The sequence below is a fragment of the Schistocerca piceifrons genome, chromosome 6 (genome assembly GCF_021461385.2).
Source record: "Schistocerca piceifrons isolate TAMUIC-IGC-003096 chromosome 6, iqSchPice1.1, whole genome shotgun sequence".
In the NCBI taxonomy this organism is placed as follows: Eukaryota; Metazoa; Arthropoda; class Insecta; order Orthoptera; family Acrididae; genus Schistocerca; species Schistocerca piceifrons.
In genome coordinates this window covers 267,397,198-267,424,457 of record NC_060143.1, presented here as the reverse complement: position 1 = coordinate 267,424,457, position 27,260 = coordinate 267,397,198, and positions in this window count along the sequence as shown.

Below are 27,260 nucleotides of genomic sequence, written 5' to 3'. Positions count from 1 at the left end.
TTCCATTCAGCAGATCCTGTAATTCTTCTTCATATTTACTGAGGATAGCAACGTTATCAGCGAATGTTACCATATATATCCTTTCACCCTGAACTTTATTGCCACTCTTGAACCGTCCTTTTATTTTCATCAATGCTTTCTCGGTGTATAGATTGAACACTAGGAGCGAAAGCCTACATCCCTGTATTACACCTTTTTTAAACGAAGCACTTCGTTCTTCGTCTCCCACCCCTATAGTTCCCTCTTGGTTCTTGTAGTTACTGTATATCACCCGTCTTTCCCTATAGCTTACGCAAAATTTTCTCAGAATTTCGATTATCTTGCACCATTTGACACTGTCGAACGCATTTTTCAGGCTGAATAATCCTTGAAAGTCTTGATTTTTCTTCATTCTTGCTTCCATTATCAGTGACAACGAATTCGTGCCTTTACCTCTCCCAAAGCCAAACTAATCACCATCCAACAGATCTTCAATTTTCTTTTCCATTCTCCTGTATATTATTCTTGTGAGCAACTTGGATGCACGAGCTGTTAGACTGTTACTACGATAATTCTCACACTTACCGTCTGTTTTAATTTTCGAAATTGTTTGGATGATTGAATCAGATAGTATGCCACCAAACTCATACATTCTACACACCAACGTGAATATTCGCTTTGTTCCGATTTCCCCCTTGATTTCAGAATTTCTGGCGGTATGTTATCTATACCTTCTGACTTATTCGAACTTAAGTCTTCCAAAACTCTTTCACATTCTGATTCTAACACTGGATCCCCTATCTCTTCAATATGGACTCCTCTTCTTTCTCCTATCACGTCATCAAACCAGTCTTCCCCCTCATAGAGGTCTTCAGTGTACTCTTTCTACCTGTCTGCTCTCTCCTCTGAATTTTGACAGTGGAATTCCCAATGCACTCTTAATGTTACCAACCTTACTTTTAATATCACCGAAGATTGCTTCCACGTTCTTACAAATGTGTCAGTCCTTCCGACAAATATTTCTTTTTCGATTTCTTCTAACTTTTCCTGTCACCATTTAGCCTTAGTTTCCCTACACTTCCTATTTACTTCATTCCTCAGCGGCTTATATATGTGTATTCCTGAATTTCGCTGAACGTTTTGTATTTCCTCCTTTCATCGATCAATTGAAGTATTTCCTGTCTTACTCAAGGTTTCTTCATAGTTACCTTTTTTCAACCTTTTTTCTTTCCAGCTTCTGTGATTGGTCTTTTTAGAGATGACCATACCTCTTCAACTGAACCGCCTCTTGCATTCGCTATCGCAGTATCTATTGCCTCAGAGAAATTCAATCGTATCTCCTCATTCCTTTGTTCTTCTATACTCCCCCCCCCATCTTTTTTTACTGATTTTTGATGACTGGTATCATAAACTTAAGCCTACTCTTCATCACTACTAAATTGTGATCTGAGTTTATATCTGTTCCAGGATACAACTTACAACCCAACATATGATTACGGGATCTTTGCCTGCCCATGAGGTAAACTGACTGAATTCTTTCCGTGTCTCTCGTATCTCTTGTGTTTGCTATTACTAGTTGAAATATATTGCAACACTCAATTAGTATTTCTCCTCTCGCATTCCAAGCCCATATTCTAACATTACCCTTTCTTCTACTCCTTCCCCTACAACCGTATTGCAATCCTCAATAGTTATTACATTTTCATCTCCCTTTACGTACTGAATTGCCCGTTCAGTACCCTTGTGTATTCTTTCTATCTCTTCATCCTCGGCTTGCGACGTCGTGATGTGTATCTGAACTACTGTCGTAGGTGTTGCTTTGCTGTCGATGCTGTGAGAACAACCGTGTCACTGAACTATTCACCGTAACTCACTCACTGTCCTACCTTCCTATTCATAAAGAATCCTAATCCCGTGATACTATTTTCTGCTGCTGTAGGCATTGCCCATGCTTACCTGACCAGAAATCCATATTTTCTTTCCATTTCACTTCACTGACCACAACTAAATCTAGATTGAGTCTTAACGTTCCCTTTGCAGATTTTCTAGCTTCCCTACCACGTTCGACCTTTTGGCATTCCACGCCCCGACTCGTAGAACGTTATATTGTCGTTAGATATTCAGTCTAGCTCTCATGGCTGCCTACCCCTTGGCGGACCCTCCATACCACATCGTGATGAAGGTTGACACGACGGTCTGTCGGTGCCGATGAACGGGCGAGGACATGTGGACAGAGTTTTCTTTTTTTTTTGAGACTCTACATACTGCGGGTTAAACGCCCCACGGTGCCTTCGAAGATTCGCATCACTTCAAAAGAGATAAAACCACTACTAGTCTGACTACTGTACTTATTTCCTGTCTGCCATTGCTCAATTACTTTGTTGTTCGGTCTACTGAAAACGTGCAACTTTATGAGCCACCATGAGGAACGCCGTTTGGTGAGATAAAAGACTCCAATTACCCATTGCATGCAGCTAGCTTCGCGACATTCCCTTGGAAACTAGTTGAATATGAGATATGCTTACTGACAGTATTCATCTCTTTCGCGAAGGAGCGTCGCACTCGTGTACAGTCCCGGTCGATTACGATCTTTTTATGATCATCGTTCTTATCTCTGTTACAGGGATTTGGGGGGGGGGGGGGGGGGGGAGACTGATACACCATACATTGCGGTTAAATTGACCAGTCTGCGTTGGTGCACCAGCAAATTAGGCAACATCAGTCACGGTGTGGTCGTGGCGACGTCAAATCTCGAGAGGTACTATTTGCCGTTCGGATCCCCTAAGTGTAATCAGTTTGACTACACTGATTCTACATGACTGATCAGCACACCATCTGAAAGAATTACGTCAGTGGTAGAGGCTCACGTGACCGACCGGCATTAGTTCAATACCATCTACAACGCTCCAGAGCGATGAGTATGCTCCTTTAAAGGAATGAATGGGCTTACAACTACATATGTTACCACTCGTATATGTTTTCAACAATGTTGCAACATCCCATTCGCGAAATTACTCTTACGTCTATAAACGCTCTAATGGGCTATTTGCCAGGAAAGTACGGATGTCCGAAAGAACTACGCTGTCCTACGAGGGCATGCTGCAAAGTAATGCCTCCTGATTTTGTATGTGAAAACGCTTAGGGGTTTTTAAAATAAAATTAACCTTGGTACTATTTCAAATTTAATTTTAAAGGCAGGGCAGGAACGTAGCCACTGTACATAATTGTGGGCAGCAGTGGTGGCGGGAATGTACAGTCACAAAAGGCAGGCTCCGGACGCCCTCGAGGCACTACCGAGAGGGAATACCACCAGTTTCGTCATATGGCTCTGGGGCACTGTACTGTATTTGCATGTGACAGCCACGTTTTGGTTAGGAGGCGGCCAGTTGAGGGGCTGCAACCAGTCTGTCTGTGTATTAGACACACTGGAACTACACATGGAGTTATGGTCCAGAGTGCGATTTCGTATGTCAGCAGGAGCACTCTCGTGGGTACCACACGCATGCCGACTGAAAATCTGTCCTGGTATGCTTCCATTCATGAATAACATTTCAAGTTGTGTTTTGCAACAGGATAACGCTCGCTCACGTACCACTGTTGTAACCCATCATCTTCTACTGATTCTCGACGTGTTGCCTTGGCGGGCTCGATCACTACATCTGTCTCCATTCGAGCACAAATTGGACATCATCTGACTACAATTCCAGAATCATCCAAATACTGCATTAAGCGTCCCTTGTAATGTTGTTTTTTAATTTGTTCTGATTGTGCTGCTGATATTCAAGACCATAAAAGAGGGTTAAAAGATGTGAGCTATCTGAGGAAGTTAACTTGGCATTACTACGCAACTCTTTCACCAGGTATCCAGTCTCGCTTACCAAATTCCCAACCAGACTAACATTAATTATAATCTTTTAGTACTCATCTTACGGTAACGGGAGATATATATATATATATATATATATATATATAAAGACAATTTAAATAAATCAGTTTATATTTAAACATTTATTTTAACATTGATCATTGTTCCGTTGAAATTTCAGCACATCAAACTTGATTCATAACTAAACTGGTGCCTTATTTAGGATTGTGTAAATGTGAGTTTGTAATCTTACGGAACACATCAAATAGGGAGCCAAGATTGGGAGACTACTTACAACACTGCATTCATAAAATAACACACGAAGAACGTTGAAACATATGCAAGAGGGAAATTAACCACAACCAACCGATTCAATTTTCACCCAAAGAAGTCACGTTCATAGTGCAATCCTGTCCGTCATGATATTACCTCACACTGGTATACTAAATTCATACTAACTCTCTGTGAAATCTTCCTGAAAAGAATAGCTGAGGGCTACTTTGATTATTACACCACATCCTTCACGTGGTCAACTTGGTTTCCATAAAGAGTGTAAATCCACGATAATTTTGATAATTAAAATAAATTACATCGAAACGCAATTTACAAAAGAAAAACCTCGAACTGGTTACTGTCGTCTTACTATTAACCTGATGGGTCAAACAATTGTATAAGCACGTGGTACTGGTCTCACAAAGTACACCCCACGTGGGTTGAACATAAAGAAAAGTTGCTATATTGCATAATATTGTCAAGACGAGACGTTATAATCTCACGCACATTCGCAATTAAGATTGATGAAGTTAGTTAAAGTTACTGATTAACACGTGGATCCACTTTACTCACAAAGTAGTGACAAAGCAACTGCCGGAAGATATTCTGAACTTCACACTCGAATTACACTGCATTGCAATATAAGATAACATTAGATATTTTAGAGCTAAACCTGAAATAAAGGTGCTTAAATTTTCATTTAGGCTGAACTTAAACAATCCGTTGTCCTACGGACTTAGCAGACACGCGCATAGCTGGAGATCCTACCACTTCAGATGCTCGCCGCGGACAGACTGACCTGGGCCCCTATCGACCGTGCTTCACAGATACAAACGGAAGTGACCAGAGAGGCAGCTTCCTATACCAACATGACAACAGCAGACGGACAAGAACATACTAATAATAGAAACGTCTTTGCTTTAAGAAAGCGTAGCTACTTGTTCCGATGTTGGTCCTACTGTTCTCTAGCAGACAGGCTTGTCTTCTAGCATCAAACATGCAACTAGAAATATATTTGCTCATTCATCCTCTCACACAGAAGGGAAGGGGGATGACAGTATCTTATCATATACAGTATATAGAAGAAAGCGGATGTAGGTTCCGTATGAGACTGTGTGACATGAATTACGTATAAACTGTGTTTTAAAGTGTAATAGTGTGACAGATCGTTCTTGTTTATGTGTAAAAGTAACCCGTTCCATCGCCCAGTCTCCTCCCACATAGTCAGAAACACCACAGTAAATTTAGAAGAGGAATTTATGCCGTAAATGACAACATATTTAAGAAATTAACTTGAATAGAATCCAACAGAGACCTCTCACCCTGGGTTGACTAGGCATGGTACTTACCCCCACAGATTGATATTTGGCATTGATACAACACAATGCATGCCCATTTGAATGCTTCAATTCAACATATTGACGGTTGCCCCAGTTATTGTGAGGGTTCTTAGGAAAGTAAGGAACGAAACCACAGTGAACATCCAAACTGTTTTCTTTGCACATTTAGCTACACCCTCCAGGTACAACTCAACATAGCCGCCACTCCGATTTAGACATTTCTTAGAGCGTTATACCAAATTTCCAACAGCATCGTCGTAGAAGGCAGCCGCCAGTGCTTTCCAATAATTCTCTATGCTGGTCTATAGCGCGTAGCCTGCGCCCCAATGTTGTCTTCGTATCCAGCGTTTCATGTAAACAGCGATGATACTTAGGACGAGCCAATTAGGGCTGTGTTGTTGATGGTCGAACACCTCCCGTCGAAACGGCTGCAGGAGCGTCTTCACTGCCCCTGCAGAGTGTTGCTGAGAATTGCCATGTAGAAAGAAGTGCATGGCAGATGTGTTAGGTGGGCTGCATTCATTAAGGCGAAGCCACTCGGCGGGCCCTCCTACTTGAAGGGAGACACTGTTGTTCTAGGCGCCTTTACTCGCTCAAAGTACGCTTACAACTGAAAAGAGCGTCTTGATGCGATCACCGGGCATACGAGAGACACTGCCAAAAACGTCAGTGAAAAGCCTCGTCGGATTGTCACAGTGGTTTCCCTTTCCAGACCGATCATTCCTCACTTTCCGAATAGCCCTCGTAATATAGCAGTGTTTCACATTAGCAACGGCTGCTCACACTTACTTGAACCAGTAATTTAGAAGTGTTAATCAATTAAATATGTTCTCTAGACAAATGTATTCCCGAATTTTTAACACTCTAGATTAAATATACTTAGATGTCGTGATTTTTTTTTCCGTCAGTGTATATCGGTGCCTGAGAACTGCGTGATCCCAAGAACAATGAAAGCACGAATTCTAAGAGTTCGCCATACACATGGTACAACCTCTTCTTTAGTTGACAACGCCAGGCCACACACGAGCGCTGCGAGATTTGCAACAATCGGACGCGTGGGTTAACTGTCATCGATCATCCTCGACACAATCCAGACTTGGCCCATTCAGATTTTTATCCGTTTCCTAGGCTTCAAGAGAACCTTCGATGACTTCACTTTGATAGTGATGAACCTGTTCATGTACAGATGAAGTTGTGGTCCTGTCAACAAAGTCGAACACTGTACATCGAAGGTATTAACAAACTGCTGTCTACTTGGGAGAAATGCGTGCCTTGCCCTGGAGACTATGTTGAGAAAGAAATATGTCGACATGAAGACCAAAGATGTAAAATATTAATAAGGTTTGTTTTATTAAAAAGGTCTTAGGAAATTTGACGTAAAATGTTCGGAGGCGTTTCTTTCCACCACGACCTCGTAGAAACAAAACTATTCTTCGTATGTCATTTAGATCAGCCGCTACAGTTGGATAGTCATGTTTGTATTGTCCTCACTCCTACCGAATGGAGGCGCTCATATTCTGTCTCCTTTACTGGTCCTCCGAGCAACACTTCCGAAGTGTTGCACATAAGCCACCATAGAAGTTTGTGATAAGTATTATTACACAAGAATAATTAAACTTATGTAAGCACATCAAACAACTAATGAAGCGTTTACTGAATAAAAAAGAAAATGATCGTGTGGCGTTGATGGCTTGGACCCCATCAGGGAAACTTCGGGCTGTGGGTGCAGGTCTTATTTCAGATGACGCCACACTGGCCGACTTGCACGTCTGTGATGATGATGAAAGGATGATGAGGGCAGCACAACACGCAGCCCATGAGCTGAGTAAATCTCCAACCCGGCCGGGAATCGAGCCCCAACCCGCTGCACTGTAGGCAAACACGTTACCACTCAGCTAAGTAGGTGGACGTTTACTGAACGTAATTAGAGAGAAAAGACTTTTACCGCTTATCCAAAACTAGGGACAGGTTGAAAGGCTACTTGACGAAGTAACAAGAAATAGTTAACTTGCTAATGGAGAGAAGTGTCAAATGATATAAATATTATATCGACACCAGATCTTAACTAAAGGTTGCAGTGGATGTGGGTTCTTGTATTAGACCGATAAGATGAGGCTTACACAGGGCAAACTAGCTTGGGAAGCTGCATCAGAACATTCTCAACGACAACAGTACTAACTCATGAACCATTTGGACGAGGATTTTGTAAGCTGCTTATTTCCTGATTGAATAGTATTTCCTTAGGATCCAACTACATCGGATCGCTCCAGTAGATAATAGCAGACAGTTTGAGATTGTGACGATTCGAATTTTCCATCAATTTGATTTGCACTACATTGACGGGTCTCTGTTGGATTCCCTCAAGTTAATTTCTTAAATCTGTTGTCATTTACGGCATAAATTCCTCTTCTAAATTTTCTGTGATGTTTCTGACTATCTGGGAGGAGACTGAGCAGTGAAACATTTTACTTTTACACATAAACAAGAACGATCTGTCACACTACTACATTTTAAAACACAGTTTATACGTAATTCATGTCACACAGTCTCATACGGAACGTACATCCGCTTTCTTTTATATACTGTATATGATAAGATACTGTCATCCCCCTTCCCTTATGTGTGAGAGGATGAATGAGCAAATGTATTTCTAGTTGCATGCTTGATGGTAGCAGACAAGCCTGTCTGCCAGAGAACAGTAGGACCAACGTCGGAACAGGTAGCTACGCTTTCTAAAAGCAGAGACGTCTCTATTCTTAGCATGGTCCTGTCCTTCCTTTGTCATGTTGGTATAGGAAGCTGCCTCTCTGGTCACTTCCGTTTGTATCTGTGAAGCACGGTCGATAAGGGCCCAGGTCAGTCTGTCCGCGGCGAGCATCTGAAGTAGTAAGATCTCCAGCTAAGCGCGTGTCTGCTAAGTCCGTAGGACAACGGATTGTTTAAGTTCAGCCTAAATGAAAATTTAAGCACCTTTATTTCAGGTTTAGCTCTAAAATATCTAATGTTATCTTATATTGCAATGCAGTGTAATTCGAGTGTGAAGTTCAGAATATCTTCCGGTAGTTGCTTTGTCACTACTTTGTGAGTAAAGTGGATCCACGTGTTAATCAGTATCTTTAACTAACTTCATCAATCTTAATTGCGAATGTGCGTGAGATTATAACGTCTCGTCTTGACAATATTATGCAATATAGCAACTTTTCTTTATGTTCAACCCACGTGGGGTGTACTTTGTGAGACCAGTACCACGTGCTTACACAATTGTTTGACCCATCAGGTTAATAGTAACCAGTTCGAGATTTTTCTTTTGTAAATTGCGTTTCGATGTAATTTATTTTAATTATCAGAATTAGTGTGGAGTTACACTCTTTGTGTAAACCAAGTTGACCACGTGAAGCATGTGGTGTAAGCATCAAAGTAGCCCTCAGCTATTCTTTTCGGGAAGATTTCACAGAGAGGTAGTATGCATTTGGTGTACCAGTGTGAGGTAATTTCATGACGGACAGGATTGTGCTGCAAACGTAACTTCTTTGGGTGAAAATTGAATCAGGTGGTTGTGGTTAATTTCCTCTTGTGTATGTCTCAACGTTCTTCGTGTGTTATTTTATGAATGCAGTGTTGTAAGTAGTCTCCCAATCTTGGCTTCCTATTTGATGTGTTTCGTAAGATGACAAACTCTCATTTTCACAATCCTAAATAGGGCACCAGTTTAGTTATGAATCAAGTTTGATATGCTGAAATTTTAACGAACAATGATCAATGTTAAAATAAATGTCCAAATATAAACTGATTTATTTAAATTGTCTTTTTATATGTATATATCTCTCCGGTTATCGTAAGATGAGTACTAAAAGATTATAATTAATGTTAGTCTGGTTGGGAATTTGGTAAGCTAGAGTGGATACCTGGTGAAAGAGTTGCGTAGTAGTGCAAAGTTAACTTCCTCAGATAGCTCACAGCTTTTAACCCACTTTTATGGTCTTTAATATCAGCACCGCTTTCAGAACAAATTAATGCAACAACATTACAAATGACGACCCTGTTCTGTGATTCCGGTTAGACTCTGGAAGCTCAGAAACGCTATATAGCGATCGTTGTATAATCTTAATTTTTTCCCTGTAGCTCTCAAACAAGTTCTGCGTTGTTTCTGAGCCGACTTTCAAAAGAATCACGGCGTTGTTGAGCGGCGTTGGGTTGTTTGTCTTGTTTTGTTTTCTATATTTGTGTGTTTTATATGTATGAGTTTCTTTTCTCGCTTGTAAATATCACTGACATCGATCAAAATCGAGCGAGGTGGCGCAGTGGTTAGACACTGGACTCGCTTTCGGGAGGACGACTGTTTAATCCCGCGTCCGGCCATCCCGATTTAGGTTTTCAGTGATTTCCCTAAATCGCTCCGGGCAAATGTCGGGATGGTTCCTTTCAAAGGGCACGGCTGACATCCTTCCCTGTCCTTCCCTAACCCGATGAGACCGATGACCTCGCTGTCTGGTCTCCTTCCGCAAAACAACCCAAACCTCGATCAAAGATATAAATTTGTTTTGCGTGTGAAAAAGTGCTTTCTAGGCTGGGTACCTTTCGTGTGACTGTCGTAATTCTTAGGGGATACATTTAGTCTGATTAGTGTGTTGCATACCGTTTATAAATTGAAGTAATGCGGACACGTAAACTAGCCAAAAGTAGGCGGTCCAACAACTTAAGCAACATGGAACAAGGGGATAATCTGATTTCGAATATTAACACGTCGGACGGTTCCGAAAATGCAATGGGGAATACTTCAGAGGAAAAGCAAAACAGGACGAATGGGCTCACAGCAGAGCCAGAAATTAATTTGCCTCCAACTAACCAAATTGATTTGGCAGATCCCATAAAAGCCTTATTGCATCAAAATAAAGAAAACGCAGATAAATCAGAAAAATCTTTCCGTGAACAAAAAGAATCATCCGAAAAATCGATCTGAGAGCTAGGCGAACAAATGACGCAGAATTCTGAAAAATCGATCCGCGAGCTAGGCGAACAAATGACGCAGAAATCTCAAAAATCTATCGGCGAGCTAGGCGAAAAAATAGACGAAAAGCTAATCCAGCAGACAAATAAAGTCGACAAGTCAATGCAGAGAGTGTCCGATGATACCTCACAAAGAATAAACAATCTGGCAAGTGAAATAAAAAGTGATATTATGAAAGAATTAGGCTGTACATTTGAACAAATCGATGATCGTCTGCAAGCCTTAGAACAGGGCAAGCAGAGTCACGATGCGGAATCGAAAGAGAGTGAGAAACAGCTACTTAGAAATTTCCAAGCTCTGAGAGAAGAATGCCAAAGGGAATACCAGCAGGTACTCTTCAGGGTCCAGGAGGTGGATACGCATTGTCCCGCATCCGTTAGCAACACAGTAGCGGACAACAGTCAAGCGATTCATGCACTCGAACAGCAAGTAGAACAATTGAAGCAGACTGGGGCGGAGGACAACAGACAAATACATGATAAGATTGCGGCATTGGTGGACATCGTAGGCACGATGAAGGAGACAGAGAGCGATAACAATACTACACCGGTAGCGGTCGTAGAGACTGAAGATGTGCGTTCGCTTCTTAGATTTCAGAAGGGAAAGTTCGAAGTGAACAGGCGGCACAAAGCTGTAACAGGCGAATTACAAGAACGCGTGGCGCATCTGGAAAGCCGCATAGGCTGTGATTCCGAACTCGCCAATAGCACTAAAAATAGCTTTACGAACAGTGCAAAGAGGGACTCCGGCCACGAGGGAGATTTTGACGACAGGGAAGAATGTATTTTGAGGGACAGACATGAGAAAAATAGAAACATTCCATGGCCTCGCCGGGAGGAAATGCGGGGATTTGATTTTAAACATTTTCTTACGGTGAGAAAGTTTGAGATATTTCGAAATTCGCAAAAAGGAATACATCCACTAGCATGGCTCGAGCAGTTTGAGTTCTGCCTTCCCCCCGACTGGGCAAGTTCACATAAGATAGAATATATGTGTGGCTATTTGGAATGCGAACCAGCGATTCGGATGAGGTCGGCAGCGCGTCACTGCAACTCCACTCGGGAGTTTCGACAAGCCTTTCTGTCCGCCTATTGGTCGGAAGCGGCACAAGGTAAGGTCAAGCATGGCATAATTATGCTGCCAAATTTGAACCAGTCTGGTTTCGGCAGCCCAGCACACCTATTCGACCACATGTTGCAGGCAAATCAATTTCTATACGACCGATACGGGCCTGCGGAACTAATTAGGATATGCATCACCAAATTGCCAATGCACTTGCGCCACGTCATTCTTGCGGGACGATGCAAACAGGACGTGGAAACGTTTCAGACACTTCTCCAACAGTTGGAATATAATACAGCAGAATGCCCGCCTAATCAGGCACAAAGTTATTACGGGGCACATCAGAGCGATCCCAGTCGTGGCCATAGTACTAATCAACGGCGAGACTGGTCGTCGCGACGCGAACGGAACAATAATCGGGACCGGCCGTATAGAAACTGGGGTAACAGTCCCGAAAACAGGTGGAACAACGGAAATGATCGAGGACGTGGACAGGATCGTGAACGAAACAGTTATGGCAACCAGAATCGATACTACGGTGAACACGGTGGGAATAGGACTGTAGGAGGAGCACCTCATGATGTTGAAATTCGGCCGGCTAACCCTAGACATAATCCAGCAAATGGAAATGAACAAAACCGGCAATGACAAACGATCAGCGCAGAAGGCGCCCAATCGGAGCAAATGAGTGACATGTCAAATGAGTGCATACGGTATATAGAGAGGGAAGATATTATAGAGGATTTGTTGCAAGAAACTACGAGTGCTATAATGTCGGTAATAAATCCAGTCGTGACAGTTGCAGTAAGCGAAATATCTTTTAAGTGTGTCATTGACACTGGAAGCCCTATCTCGATAGTGAGCGAGGCAGCATTTCAATAATGCGAAGGGACTGTGACTTGGCCCGTTTTTCAAGTGCGAGGAATAAAGGTGAAGGGCGTAATCTACGGTAAGAGCGTAGATATCCGAAGGCAGACTCGGCTTAATTTTACCTGCCAGGGAAGGGAGTTTGAGTACAACTTCTTTGTGCTCCCAATGCTGAACGTGGCAATGATTTTAGGAAATGACTTCATGAATGTCCACCATGCAGTAATTGACATGGGTGGACGATTAATGACAGTTCAAGTTTGGGATCAGCCGATTAATTTAGTATTTGATGAATGCATATTACGTGCCGAGTCAGAAATTTGTTGCCTAAAATTTCAAGCTCAAACCGAGTTGCAACCCACACTGGAGCTACTCGTGAACTATGTAAGTGAGTCGCGCACTACGTCTGGTGAGCGGCGGAATGATGATGTTTTTGCTGATGCACTGACAAGGGAACCTCCCCATCGCACCCCCTCAGATTTAGTTATACGTTGGCACAGGGATAGGCCTTGAAAAACTGTACACAGATCAATCGAGAAAACAGGAGGAAGTTGTGTGGAACTATGAAAAAAATAAGCAAAATATACAAACTGAGTAGTCCATGTGCAAGGTAGGCAACATCAAGGAGCGCGTTAGCTTACGAGCGCCGTGGTCCCGTGGTTAGCGTCAGCAGCAGCGGAACACCAGGACCTGGGCTCAACTCTTCTCTCGAGTGAAAAGTTTAATTTTATATTTTCAGATAATTATCAAAGTTCGGGCACTCACACATAATCAACTTCGCTCTCCAAAATTCCAGGACATGTTCAGATTTGCTTGGACATATACAGGATTTGACGGTGTACGCATGGAAACATTTGAAAACGTAAAAAAACGTATGTTTTGACAGAGCACAGGGAAAACTGTGCGACTGTGAAACTGTTGCATTCATTTGATGCAGTTTATGTAACAAACTCTTATGTTTTCATCACTTTTTTGGGAGTGATTATCACATCCACAAGAAAACCTAAGGTAGAAGAATCTTTTTACCCATTCGCCAAGTGTGCAAGTTAGGTGGGTCGACGACATATTCCTGTCATGTGACGCACATGCCGTTACCGGTGTCGTAAAGAATATATCAGACGAGTTTTCCTGTGGAGGAATCGGTTGACCTGTGACCTTGCGATCAAATGTTTTCGGTTCCTATTGGAGAGGCATGTCCTTTCGTCTACTAATCGCACGGTTTTGCGGTGCGGTCGCAAACCACAGACACTAAACTTATTACAGTGAACAGAGACGTCAATGAATGAACGGACAGATCATAACTTTGCGAAAATAAAGAAAGTAAAATTTTCACTCGAGGGAGGACTCGACCCAAGGACCTTTCGATCAGCAGTTGCTCATTCTAACCATGAGACCACGGCGCTCATCAGAGTACAATGTCCTTTATGTTGCGTATCTTCCACATGGACTACTCAGTTTGTATATTTTGCTTATTTTTTCATAGTTCCACACAACTTCTTCCTGTTTTCTCGATTGATCTGTGTTCAGTTTTTCAAGGCCTATCCACTGTGTCAATTTATAACTAAATCTGAGGGGGGTGCGATGGGCAGGTTCCCTTGTGAGAAAGAGCATCGCGGATGTTAGAACCACGGACAGGGAAAAGGAGAAATTGTATTGCCTACCTGGGAATCATGAACGGGTATTTTCTGAGACTCCGGAGACGATTAAGGGTTTTACTTACCAATTCAGAGTATGTAACCATCAGAAGTTTTCTGTTAGACCATACTCTATTCCCGTGGCGCATAAAGGCCAGGTGGAGAAGGAAATAAACAAGATGTTAGAACAAGGAATAATTGAACGGGTAGTAAGCTCGCACAACTCACCCTTGCTTGTCGTACCAAAACGCGACAACTCGGTTCGTTTGGTACTAGACTCGAGACAGATAAACACAATTATTATGTCGGAAACGGACAGGCCTCAGAGCCTTGAGGCACTCTTATAACGTTTCCACGGGGTAAAGGTGCTATCATCTGTCGACCTCCGTTCGAGTTTTTGGCAAATCGAGTTACACCCATCTTGCAGATTATATACAGCGTTCCTGTGTTATGGAAATTGTTTCCAATTCCGGCGTCTCCCGTTCGGACTAAACGTCTCATCAACTGCTTTTATAAGAGGATTAAATAGCATTTTGCCTGATGATTTGAAACAGCGAGTGACAATTTACGTGGATGACATAATAATCGCGGAAAAGTCGTGGGAGGATCATAATGACGTTCTGAACAGACTATTGGATGTTTTTGAGAAGGCAGGTGTAATAGTCAACTTAGATAAGTCACAGTGCGGACGAGAGAACATAAAATTCTTAGGCCATATTGTCTCAGCAAATGGAATACAACCTGTCCCGGAGAAAATTTCGGCGATAGCGGAGTCTGCAATGCCGACAAATAAAAAACAGTTGCGAGCATTCTTAGGCCCGTGTAATTTTTATAAGCGTTTTATAAATTTTAGTGTACTTGGTACACCCCGTCTATGTGGACTAAAAGGGAAGAACGCTTTGTGGGTCTGGGATCAAGGGCACAGGATGAATTTTATAAATTGAAAACGGCCTTGGTAGAGGCTCCCATCCTCGTGCATCCCGACCTAACACAAGAATTCTGTTTAATGACGGACAGTTCCCAGTCAGGGTTAGGTGCGGTACTGTTTCAAACGGAAGGAAATGATGGTATTACAACTTGGAAAACAATCTCGTTTGGGAGCAGGGTGCTCTCTCGATGTGAAAAAAATTATTCCGTGACGGAACTCGAAGCACTCGCGATAGTTTGGGCATTCTCAACATTTAAGTATTTCTTATTTGGGAGGACCACCAGGGTGTACACTGACCATCGTGCACTCCATCTAATGAGCACAAAAATCACGCATGGGAGACTAGGACGCTGGGCACTATACCTACAGGAATATAATTTCACTGTAGAATACATTCCGGGACAGAAAAATGTAATTGCTGACGCTTTCTCGCGCATTCCTACGGGTTTGGTTCGCACAGAAGAAGGGGAACTCGGTGAAAATAATTTTAGCATCCTACACTTACAGAATGTAGCGTTCGAGAACTTTGTTACCACCTCTTTAGGGAGTATAGCGGACGAACAGGATAAGGACGCAATATTGAAAGATATAAAGAAGAAGTGGGAGGACAACGAGAATGTAGGGATACGCCAGTACTGCTAAGTGCGCAATAGAATACTATTCAAGAAACGAGCCGCGGGTGACTCCAGATGGGTGTTGGTGATTCCGGAGGAACTCGTAAACAAAATTATATGGCACATACATTTGAGTTATGGTCGCTTGGAAGCACAGAAATGTTGTGAAAAACTGAAGGAGACATGCTATTTTAATAACATGCTACGGCGTATTCATTGTGTACTTAGAGTGTGCGGACCTTGTCAACGAGCAAAGGCGGCCACAGTGACGTACGCTGCATCATTGCACCCAATAATACCAAGCAAACTTTGTGACCTCGCGGCCGTGGATCTATTTGGGCAACTACTACGATCTAAAGCATGTTTCGCATATGTTTTCGTAGCGATGGAGCTAACCTCCGAGTTTGTGTGTCTGACTCCATTGAGGCGAGCCACAGGAAGGGCAGTGGCAACTGCATTTGCAAAGCAGTTTCTGCATGAAGTTGGGCGTGTGAAAAGGGTTATCTCGGATAAAGGACCACAATTTAGATCGCAATACTGGCAGTGGATGCTTCGAAGGAGAAGAATTAAACCTATATATATATATATATATATATATATATATATATATATATATATATATATATATATATATCACCCCAGCTCGAAACCCAGTGAGCGTATTATGCGTGAATTAGGAAAATTATGTAGGCTATACTGCAGTCGTGACCACCGATCGTGGGACATACACCTAAAAGGATTTCAGAACATAATTAATGAGTTGCCTAATACGTCAACAAAGCTTCCGCCAATCACTTTCCTAAAAAACAAGGAGCCACCGAGCAAAATAAAAGACGTGGTGCCTTGACCACTAGAGCAGAGACTACGCCGGAAAGCAATTGTTGACTTTGCTTTACGCAACATCAAGCGTGCAGCAGAAGCCAGAGTCAAGGCGTATAAGAAAAACGTGAGAAAAACAGTGTTTCATCTAGGACAAAAAGTTCTTATCAGATCACACAAGCTGTGTAACAAACGGTCAGGTGTCTGCAAGAATTTTTTTAATCTCTTGAACGGCCCGTATCGGATAAGGAAGATTCCCCATGAAAATGCCATAGCGGCTGAAACTCTTCGATCGAAGAAATCAGAAGGGTTACACCATGTGTCAAACGTAAAACCATACATTGAGCAGAAAGGACAGTGAGGAGTAGAGAGGACAGTGAAGAGAAACAATTGATTAGTTTACATTTGTGACAAATGCATTTTGAATAATACATTGGTAAAATAATGATAAAGATGTTTCTATGTGATTGATTGAAGTGATGTTTTTAGTTTTTTTTTCTTTCCTTGTGCAACTAGGATTTAAGTTGGTTCAAATGTAAAGATAAAAGGTTTCTTTGTGAACGAGTGAAATGCTGTTTATGGTTTTTTGTGTAAATTGAAAAGAGTCGCTCCTGAGAGAAGCAATATCTGTGTTGAATTAATGCAAACTCAGGGAAATATCCGATCTGTGGATATTATGGGTCTGGTAAACCCAGGTCCCCAGCTGTTAGTAGCGTTGTTTCCGATCTTCTGCTTTCAGTGCTACTATCTATCTATTACTATTCTATATCTGTCAGTATAAATGAGGATCTCTTACTATAGTATGCGTGCTGTATGAATATTTTAAGATAGGAGAACTCTGAGAAAGGAATGAGTAAGTTTGGAATCTTGAAAACAGGATGCGATAATACGATTGTTTAACCAATGGCTTCCCAATATCCGCTAATATGTCAATATTGATGATTTATCTTTTTTGTTCTTTATAGCTGAGCACGTAAAGTGCTGTCTGTGGATTTCGTAAGTACATTGATTCCCTTCAAGGTGAAAGAAGAGATGTGGTTTGTGTAATTTACGTGGCCCTGAAATAGTATTATGGCAGTCAAATGACGAGCAGTTTTGTAGCAAATGGAGAATGGAACGGAAATATGGATCCTTTTTGTAGTCTTGACTGATGTTGAGCCAGAGCCCGAAAAATTATTCTGCTTTAATACTTGTCCTAGAAAAGTGACGTTTATGTGTTTTGCTGATGCTGTGAGCATTAAAGCTTACTGTTTTCGCTGGTGCGGGATGCACTGCAGCCTATATGAGTTGAACTGAAGAAATGTCCCTCTTGAAGAAAGAGGAAGATTAAATAATTTTGATTATGGGACCGAAGGGAAGCTTGGTTTAATGTAATAAGGATGAAGCAAAACATTTGTCATTTAAACTACAGGAGGATTCGGATCATTTGTGTCAGTTGTAAGTTCAATATGTTAAGATGAAACTGTTTTACAGAATAGAGGAGACCACAATTTTGCCATTCATGAGAAATGAATCAAGAATAACCACCACAGGCGAAATAACTGATTTGGAAGCGAAAGGTAACTTAAAGAAGGAACGAAATTGGAGCAAAATGGGTAAGAAAATGTAATATAACCTGTAGGATGAAAATATTTTTACCCATCTCAGAGTCATCTGCGTGATCAATTCTTGTGATAACTTAATTTTAGATGAAATTGTCTTACTGTTTTATGTATAAACAAATGAGTATGATAAATGTATAATTGCGAGTCTCTTATCAGTTGTGTCAACTGGTATAAATGTTTTGGCGTGCAAATAACCATTGTTCTTTTTACTATGTATGTTTAAGGAAAGTTTCTCCATATTTCTCATGTGACAAGACATATGCCGCGAGCGTCAGGACGAGGACGAATTAGAACAATGTTGTAGTGGTATAAACACTGTGTTGAAGTAGCACTGAAGTAGCTTGTTGGATTAACTAGTAGTGGAATGAAGTAGAATTTTGAGTAATACACGTTTATGGGTAGTTAGTTTGTAGTATAGACAGCAGGTGTGCATGTGTGTGTGTAAATAACATGTGAACCCTATGCTGCCCTGACCTATACTTGCACAAAGCATAATCCTATTCATTTTAGTGAATTAATAAGTAGCATTTGATTTATTAAAACGCAAGTGAACCACATTAGTGATGTGGATTTAGGTATTATGTTGTCAGTTCATTTAATTTTTATTTTTATACTGTGAATTCATTTCACATTTATTTTTTATATTGTCATGTCATTTAACTTTCATTTTTATATTGGCGATTCATCTACCTGTTTTATAATAATAAAAATTAACTCTACATTTGTTCTTAGAAATTGTGAAAGACGATACTAAGTGGTATTATGTATGACATTTTGTAATCACATAACTATGATGAAAAATTTCTGTGAATGCAGTTGAGAAAGTGAAAGCGAACCGGCGAAACTCTTACGAGACAGAGGGAGCAGCGAGGAGGAGGACTGGTTGTAAACAGGCAGGTTTCCCAGCAGGACACACTGTCAACCGGGCCACTTCAAGAGCGCGGTCGACAACAATAAAAGGGTACATGGCAAACTCTTTCCCTTGCACCCGGAGCTAATGGCCGGCCACACCAGTGCGACCCTTCGTGGAGGCGATGACCTGAGATGGACGAGTGATCCGCCACGTGGAAATCCATCTGCTGGCAACACACCACACGCACGCGACCGTGACGAGACGGCCGCAGTGAAACGACAGAAGATAGGGGATAAAGGGGCGTGGAGCCTTTTGACAGGTACTGTCCAGAGAAGCTTGCAGACGTCAACGACGACTATCAACATTTCTTGGCGGAAGCCCATTGTCAAGCGACACTAAATCATGGTTCAGTGTTCTCTGGTTGCTAAGGGTGGCACAAAGAAGAGCCATTAAGTGTCATCCTTGCCCAGGAATATCAAACCGGCGAGCCAATTGAGGATAACTCGAGAATGTAACAACACAAGGGGCGTGGAGCCTTTTGACACATACTGTCCAGAGAAACTGGCAGACGTCAACGACGTCTATCAACATTTCCTGGCGGATGCCCACTGTCAAGTGACGATAAATCATAGTTCGATATTCTCTGGTAGCTAAGGGTGGCACAAAGAAGAGCCATTAAGTGTCATCCTTGCCCAGGAATAACAACCTGGCGGGTCAAACGAGGATACCGCACGAATTTGACAACACAAACATGGAACCAAATTGAGAGGGCAGAGACGACAGGAATGCACGCAACAGATGGACAAAAATCCCTGCTGACAGCTGCCGCGACTAACCCCCCCTCTTATATTGTGCCTCGGAACAGTGGAACCACTGAGTGCGCCAGTGAACAGTGATTATATGGTTCTTAGTCAAATGCATATATATGTGTTCTTTCAGAGAAACTTTGATCGTGTATTTTGCAGGGGTTCGATTTATTGGTGTTTTTTTATTAGAATGACTCTTGTATTTTGTAGGTGTTTTATTTATTGGTGTTTTTTTTTAGACGTTGACTACTGTACTTTCAGAGCTGTTTTATTTCTCAATGTTTGTTTATGTGTGTTGTATTAGATTTGTGATACTTTGTTTCGCAAATTCATTCCTGTGGCATTGCTTCGTTTATCAGTCAGATAGCTATTCATGCTCATTGGACTAAGATCGATTAGCCTTTGCTTGGGGCATATTTATAGAGAGGAACCCCTTAAGGGTAAAAATCACATAATTAATTGTAGTTTCAGTATAATGACACAATGATCACTGTTTGATAACTAACTGAAGTGATTAAATTAGTGCCACAAAGCTATTTTAATTCACAAATTATTAGTTTTATAAGATATAGAATTTTTTTGCGATAACCACTTTGTAAAACATCTTTTTCTTTTATCTTTTTTTTTTTTTTTTTGCTATTGCAGATTGTGCATTGTAATGTTGTGCTTTATAATACTGATGATATTTTCATAATTTTTTAATTGCTGTGGCACCTTTGCCATTTTCATAAATTTTACTTGTTAATAAACAGTCATAAATTTTCCTGTGATCAGTTGGCTCTTGCAATGAGCAAATACTGGTGACCTCCATAAGGGTAACAACCTGAAATTGTTTTCATATTAACGGCACAGGGACCATTGTTGGACTACACTATCTTTTAAATAGGTGTCACAGATCGTTTTTTTCTCTTTGAAATTGATACATTCTCAAGATGTGTTGAAATTATTGTGTTTTAGCTAGTAGCTGGTGACCTTTTGCCTTTTCTTTACATTTTTTGTTTAAGTTGGGTGTGAGAAGCCTGCTTGGGAATGTCCTAGCATGGCCAGTAAATTCCCTTCACAGTCTTTTCCCAGAGTGTTGGGGTTATGAAAGGTCTCTTTCGGATTCCTTTCATGTTAATTTCTTAAATCTGTTGTCATTTACGGCATAAATTCCTCTTCCAAATTTACTGTGGCGTTTCTGACTATCTGGGTGGAGACTGAGCAGTGAAACGTCTTACTTTTACACATAAACAAGAACGATCTGTCACACTACTACACTTTAAAACACGGTTTATATGTAATTCATGTCACACAGTCTCATATGGAACCTACATCCGCTTTCTTTTATATACTGTATGTGATAAGATACTGTCATCCCCCTTCCCTTCTGTGTGAGAGGATGAATGAGCAAATGTATTTCTAGTTGCATGCTTGATGGTAGCAGACAAGCCTGTCTGCCAGAGAACAGTAGGACCAACGTCGAAACAGATAGCTACGCTTTCTAAAAGCAGAGAGGTTTCTATTCTTAGCATGGTCCTGTCCGTCCCTTGTCATGTTGGTATAGGAAGCTGCCTCTCTGGTCACTTCCGTTTGTATCTGTTAAGCACGCTCGGTAAGGACCCAGGTCAGTCTGTCTGCAGCGAGCATCTGAAGTGGTAAGATCTCCAGCTAAGTCTATGTCTGCTTAGTCCGTAGGACAATGGATTTCCTAAGTTCAGCCTAATTGAAAATTTAATCACCTTTGTTTCAGGTTTAGCTCTAAAATATCTAATGTTATCTTAAACTGCAATGCAGTGTAATTCGAGTGTGAAGTTCAGAATATTTTCCGGTAGTTGCTTTGTCACTACTTTGTGAGTAAAGTGGAACCACATGTTGATCAGAAACTCTAACTAAGATCATCAGTCTTAAATGCGAATGTGCGTGAGATTATCACGTCTCGTCTTGACAATATTTTTCGATATAGAAACTTTTCTTTATGTTCAACCCACATGGGGTGTACTTTTTGAGACCAGTACCATGTGCTTATACAATTGTTTGACCTATCAGGTTAACAGTAAGATGATAGTAACCAGTTCGAGGTTTTTCTTTTGTAAATTGCGTTTCGATGTAATTTATTTTAATTATCAAAATTATTGTGGAGTTACACTCTTTGCGTAAACCAAGTTGAACACGTGAAGCATGTGGTGTAAGCATCAAAGTAGCCCTCAGCTATTCTTTCTAGGAAGATATCACAGAGAGTTAGTATGAATTTAGTATACCAGTGTGTGGTAATGTCATGACAGACAGGATTGCGCTACAAACGCGGTTGGTTGTGGTTAAATTTCCTCTTGGGTATGTCTCAACGTTCTTCGTGTGTTATTTTATGAATGCAGTGTTGTATGTAGTCTCCCAATCTTGGCTTCCTATTTGATGTGTTTTGTAAGATTACAAACTCACATTTTCACAATGCTAAGTAAGGCACCAGTTTAGTTATGAATCAAGATTAATATGCTGAAATTTTAACAGAACAATGATCAATGTTAAAATAAATGTCCAAATATAAACTGATTTATTTCTTTTTATTTAAATTGTCTTTTTATATATATTTATCACCAGTTATCATAAGATCAGTACTAAAAGATTATAATTAATGTTAGACTGGTTGGGAATTTGGTAAGCTAGACTGGATACCTGGTGAAAGAGTTGTGCAGCAATTCAAGGGTAACATCCTCAGATAGCTCACAGCTTTTAACCCACTTTTATGGTCTTGAATATCAGCACCGCTTTCAGAACAAAATAATGCAACAACATTACGACATCTGTTTGATATGAGTGTAAATTGCCAGTCAACAAACGATTACTTACACGTCTTAATTCGTATGGCTTTGAGATATCACTGTCGTTATTAAAAGGAGGAATGCTCGGAGACCTCTGTTTAAGGATAGTATGTTAAGGGGAGCTGGAACGATCCGTCTCCTCCATGTTAATTTTAGCAAATAGAAGGAACACTTTCCTAAAATCATTAAACATATTAGTCTGACATTTGGACTACATGTTCAGTGAATATTTCTCTACAAAGCTATAATGCCATGTTATGAAATATTTATTGGTTTTTGTTTCACAATTTTATAAGCAGATGCTTATTTTTTCTCTAACATTTTGCACTTTTTCTTCTATAACTTTTTAATTATATATTTTTTTTACAATTAGTTGTAAAAATGAAGGAAAAGACGTAAACAATATTGTGCATAAATTTAATTTATATACTCTTAGCAGTTTATGAGAAAATGTTCCTCAAAGATGAAAATTTTAAGGTTATGGGAAACGGCTTCCAAAGTTTTTTAATATATTCCTGCTCCATATGATGGATTATCAGCATCCTCTCATTTTTACAATGATGGTTTCCTTTTCACTGGCCTTTTCTCCCCATTTTCTGCATATTGCAGGCTTTTGTCTCTTCTTCCTGCACCTCTCAGTCTTTATTCATTAATCAAGCGCATTGTGGAATTGGTGTTGTGTCCTGGTTGGAAAACCTAAACGTTTCAGCACATAATATTTGATAATTTTTCCTTCATTGTATGTTGCCACTGCATCATATACTCCAAAATGCAATGTTTTTATCTGTACAAACATTCTTTTGGGAATCCTAGTCCTAATGAACTTATTTACACTATAATTTAAATTTTGTGTTTTCCCATGTAAACAGTTTACCAATAAACTTGGTTGTGAAAAATCTCTGAAAATGGGCTTAATTACACCAATTACAGCATTTGGCAAACTGTTTTTATGGGCATATTCCTTTCCTGATTGTTACTTACACCATGAGTCATCACCTGTGGGGCACAGTGCATGTTGTGGGTGCTCATTTGTTGATGCAGCATGAAAAAATAATGCCCATACTGCTCGCCTCTTATGTTCAATGCTTCTTGTATTTTGTCTGATTGCACACCCATAATACCTCTGCAATCTATCAATTGCTTCATCTGTCAATCTTCCTTTTCCTCCAAGGGTCTTACCATCACTAGGCTTCTGAGATCCTAATGTCTGCTTTAGTTTGTACGAGCGAGCCCCCATGCACTTCTGCACATGTCCAGTGCACTCCTGTATTTTAATGTGAATTTTATTGCCATAAGGTTTGATTTCCTCTACAGCTTTGTATCCCTTAGAATCACCATCTCCTAGATAGTTAGTGTATCGTACATTATACCACTCCTGTGATATGGAAAATATTGCTTTCACTCCCTCTACTTCCATCACTCCACTTGTGCAGTGAAAATTTGCTACACAACTTTCACTAAGATCGTCCTTGCTATTGCCCTTACATCCACAATGTTTTGGGAGAAAAGCAGTATCAATTACTTTCCATCTGTCTCCACTGGTAGATGTCACAACTCCATTTAGAGATTTATGACCTCTACGTTGCCGTGATCCATCTACAGTAACAGTTAAATCTCTACAATTCCCATTATCTGTCACAGCTTCTTCAACTGCTTTCTTCATTGTTTCTTGAGCAATAGCTTCAGCAGAAGATCCCAGCAAACTTGGTTGGTGGCTTTGGCAAGTTCATAATTCCACACAATATCGTCGCTGCCTCACTGCCCTTGCCTATGCAACGAAAGCCATACACTAGCCTAACATTTATATCATACACCTTGTCTCCTCTATTAGAACTACAAGGAATGTAGTGGGGCAACCTATGTGCCGCACCACTTTCCATTGTAGTCAAATTTATTGAAAATGGCGGCGATGACGTCATCCAAGATGGCGGCATGTAGACTTGACAACAGTGCATAACGTCATCCAAGATGGCCGAATTTGGCGGGGAAATAGGCCAATTGTGCTACGTCCACTAACCTAACCTCCAGAAAAAATTGCGATAAATTTGAATTTTGGCGGGAAAATATACCACTTGTGCTATGTCCACTAACCTAAGCCTCCAGAAGAAAAACTGATGGGAAGTTCGAATTCCAACAGGATAATACATGCAAAACCTTACGTTTCTTTATTATTAATTATTATCATTTATTAACATTCATTATCATCCATTATCATTTATTATCATTAGCCTACCTCCACGAGAAAATTCACCCCAAATTCACAATCCAAAACGATAACAGCTGCAAAACCATACTTTTCTCTATTATTATTCATTATCATTCATCATTTATTATCATTATTTATTATCATTTATTATTTATTATTCTATTCTATTATCATTTATTAATATTTATTATTATTGGTCTACCTCCACTAACATAGAAAATCCCACCATATTCAAATTCACAAGCCATAATCTCTGGAAAACTGTACTTCTATTTATTATTATTATTATTATCATTTACTATTATTTATTAGCATTTATTATCATTTTCTATTATTTATTGAAGATGGTCGATTTTTGTGGCAAGAAAGCCAATTCCCTTACATAGATAGGAAAGAATCAGTCACAAATTCAAATTCAAACACGATAATCTGTCACACCTACCATAAAAAAAGAACCCAATTGGGCCATATGCACTAACCTAGGTCCACCTCTCCTACGAAGTTTGAATTTTTCGCTGTCACTTATTGTTTCACTCCTAAGCTATGAAAATCGCGTCAAATAATAATAAAGTGCACTTTTACTAGCGTAAGACATCTCCTGTTAATTCGTGGTAAAAGGACTGAAGACTTTATTTCAAACAGTACCGTCATCACTTGTTCTCCAACAGAGTTTGTACACATTCTAGAGGTCGCAGTCCATCCGCCACGAGGTCCCCAGTTCAACTGAATTAGTTCATATGGTCGCCGCCGACCCGCACCGGACAGCGCGCCACCGGCAAGAGAGCGGTCGCCTCACGTGACGGCCGGTCCAGCGGCCGCTTATGTCACAGCCTACTGCCGCCAACTCGCGTCGCACGGCCGCGCTGGTCCAGCGATGTAAACATGTCTCCGTGGACAGTGGAGTCCGACCCCACCGACCAGTTGGCTCCTAAGCTGTTCGCTGGGAAGGTTGGAACCTGCCGATGCAGCCTTCATAATGGTCGGTCGGTTGATCCAGCGCCTGGTTGACAAACAATGCCCTGCCGCACGTTTATCGCCAAAGTTTGCTCGAGATTGGAATCCGCCGTCACGTCTCCACAAGTGGTCCAGCACATGCGCTCGCCACGACGTCCCTCGCTAAGTTAATGGATCAACCCACTCTCATTAATCAATCCACATTCGGCACTTACCCAATCGAAGATCGTCGCGAAAACACACTCCTGTACACGTGAGCCTTCGCGCGCGCCGAGCTTAGTACCTCCGCATGTGAATGTAACAAAGTTCCCACGACTACTTAATTAAATTGATCAATTAACTAACCCCACTGATGCGGATAACTTCCACGTCCACCTAGACCAGGAATCAATTTTCACCAGTGCCATGCCCATCTGGACGTGGAATGAAATAGTTAGAGTCCCTACCGACCACCACGGCCCTTACCGACCCATGTTCGTCGGCTAACATGTACTAATGTGTACTGCCGTTTACTAACGTGCACCAACCTACATCACATTTTTTATATACAAATAAGCCAAGTTTGAATTCTGGTGGTCAGTTCGTGTTTCGCTATCAACACAAGAAAATTGTGGCAAACGAAGCCACTAACCTAAGTCACCTGTGATGATTCAAAATCGTCGGCTTGGCCTCTCTCACACACCACGAGCGCGAGACCGCCCACGTCACAGCCTGGACTTTTATACTCGCGTCCGACATACTCCTCTGTAAATATTCTAGCTAAACTATGGCCCGAATATTGTTGCTCAATCCACACGGTCTAGGACATGGCCACAGCACACCTCGCAGTACCTAAGCCGAGAACATCGCTCGCCACACCTGTAGTTAACCGCTGACAGACGGAGACATGCTGCAATCACATCCCTCGCGCTCTCGTAGCTACTCACCTCAGCAATTCGATCTAACAAAACGTCCAAGTAGAAAAAATAATAACCAACTCGAACTCTCTCATATTCTATATCGTCCCACAAATACTTAACGTACATTTTATTTAGGCATCGAGTACATCTATCACTCTCAAACAAAAGACACTTGCCCGGACTTACCTGGTGTCATGTTGCACAGTCGACAGACACGCAAACAGCTCCTAACTTCAGTGCACAATATCAAACTGCTCCTAAATAATGCAGTACACGTAACTGTAAACATCATCAGTACGCGTAATCTGTCCAAATAACGCATAGCAAAATAACTCAACAGACGCGCGCAATCAACCAGTCCCACACTAAGTCACGCGTCCGACAGCTCTCAGTTCACTCAAAGGTCTCTGTTCGACCCCTCAAACATGACTGAATGACAACCGCATTCACATGTAACACCTGACAAATTCATATCACGTAGACGCCGAACATGACTATCCAAGCCAGGCCGCGCGCGTCGACTGTCACATGTTGAGGCCGCATTCCATTGCTTGCCGGTCTATTTGTGACACATCTCCACCTTCACGTCTCTTCTCAAAATAGCCGAGAGCGAGTTCACACACACACCGTCCACACACCACACACAGGCCAGTGCTGCCCCCCCCCCCTCACAATCTAAAACGATCATCATACCATGAAAAAAAAAAAAGAACCCAGTCAACCTCTCCGAAATTTTATAGTGCCCCCGAGA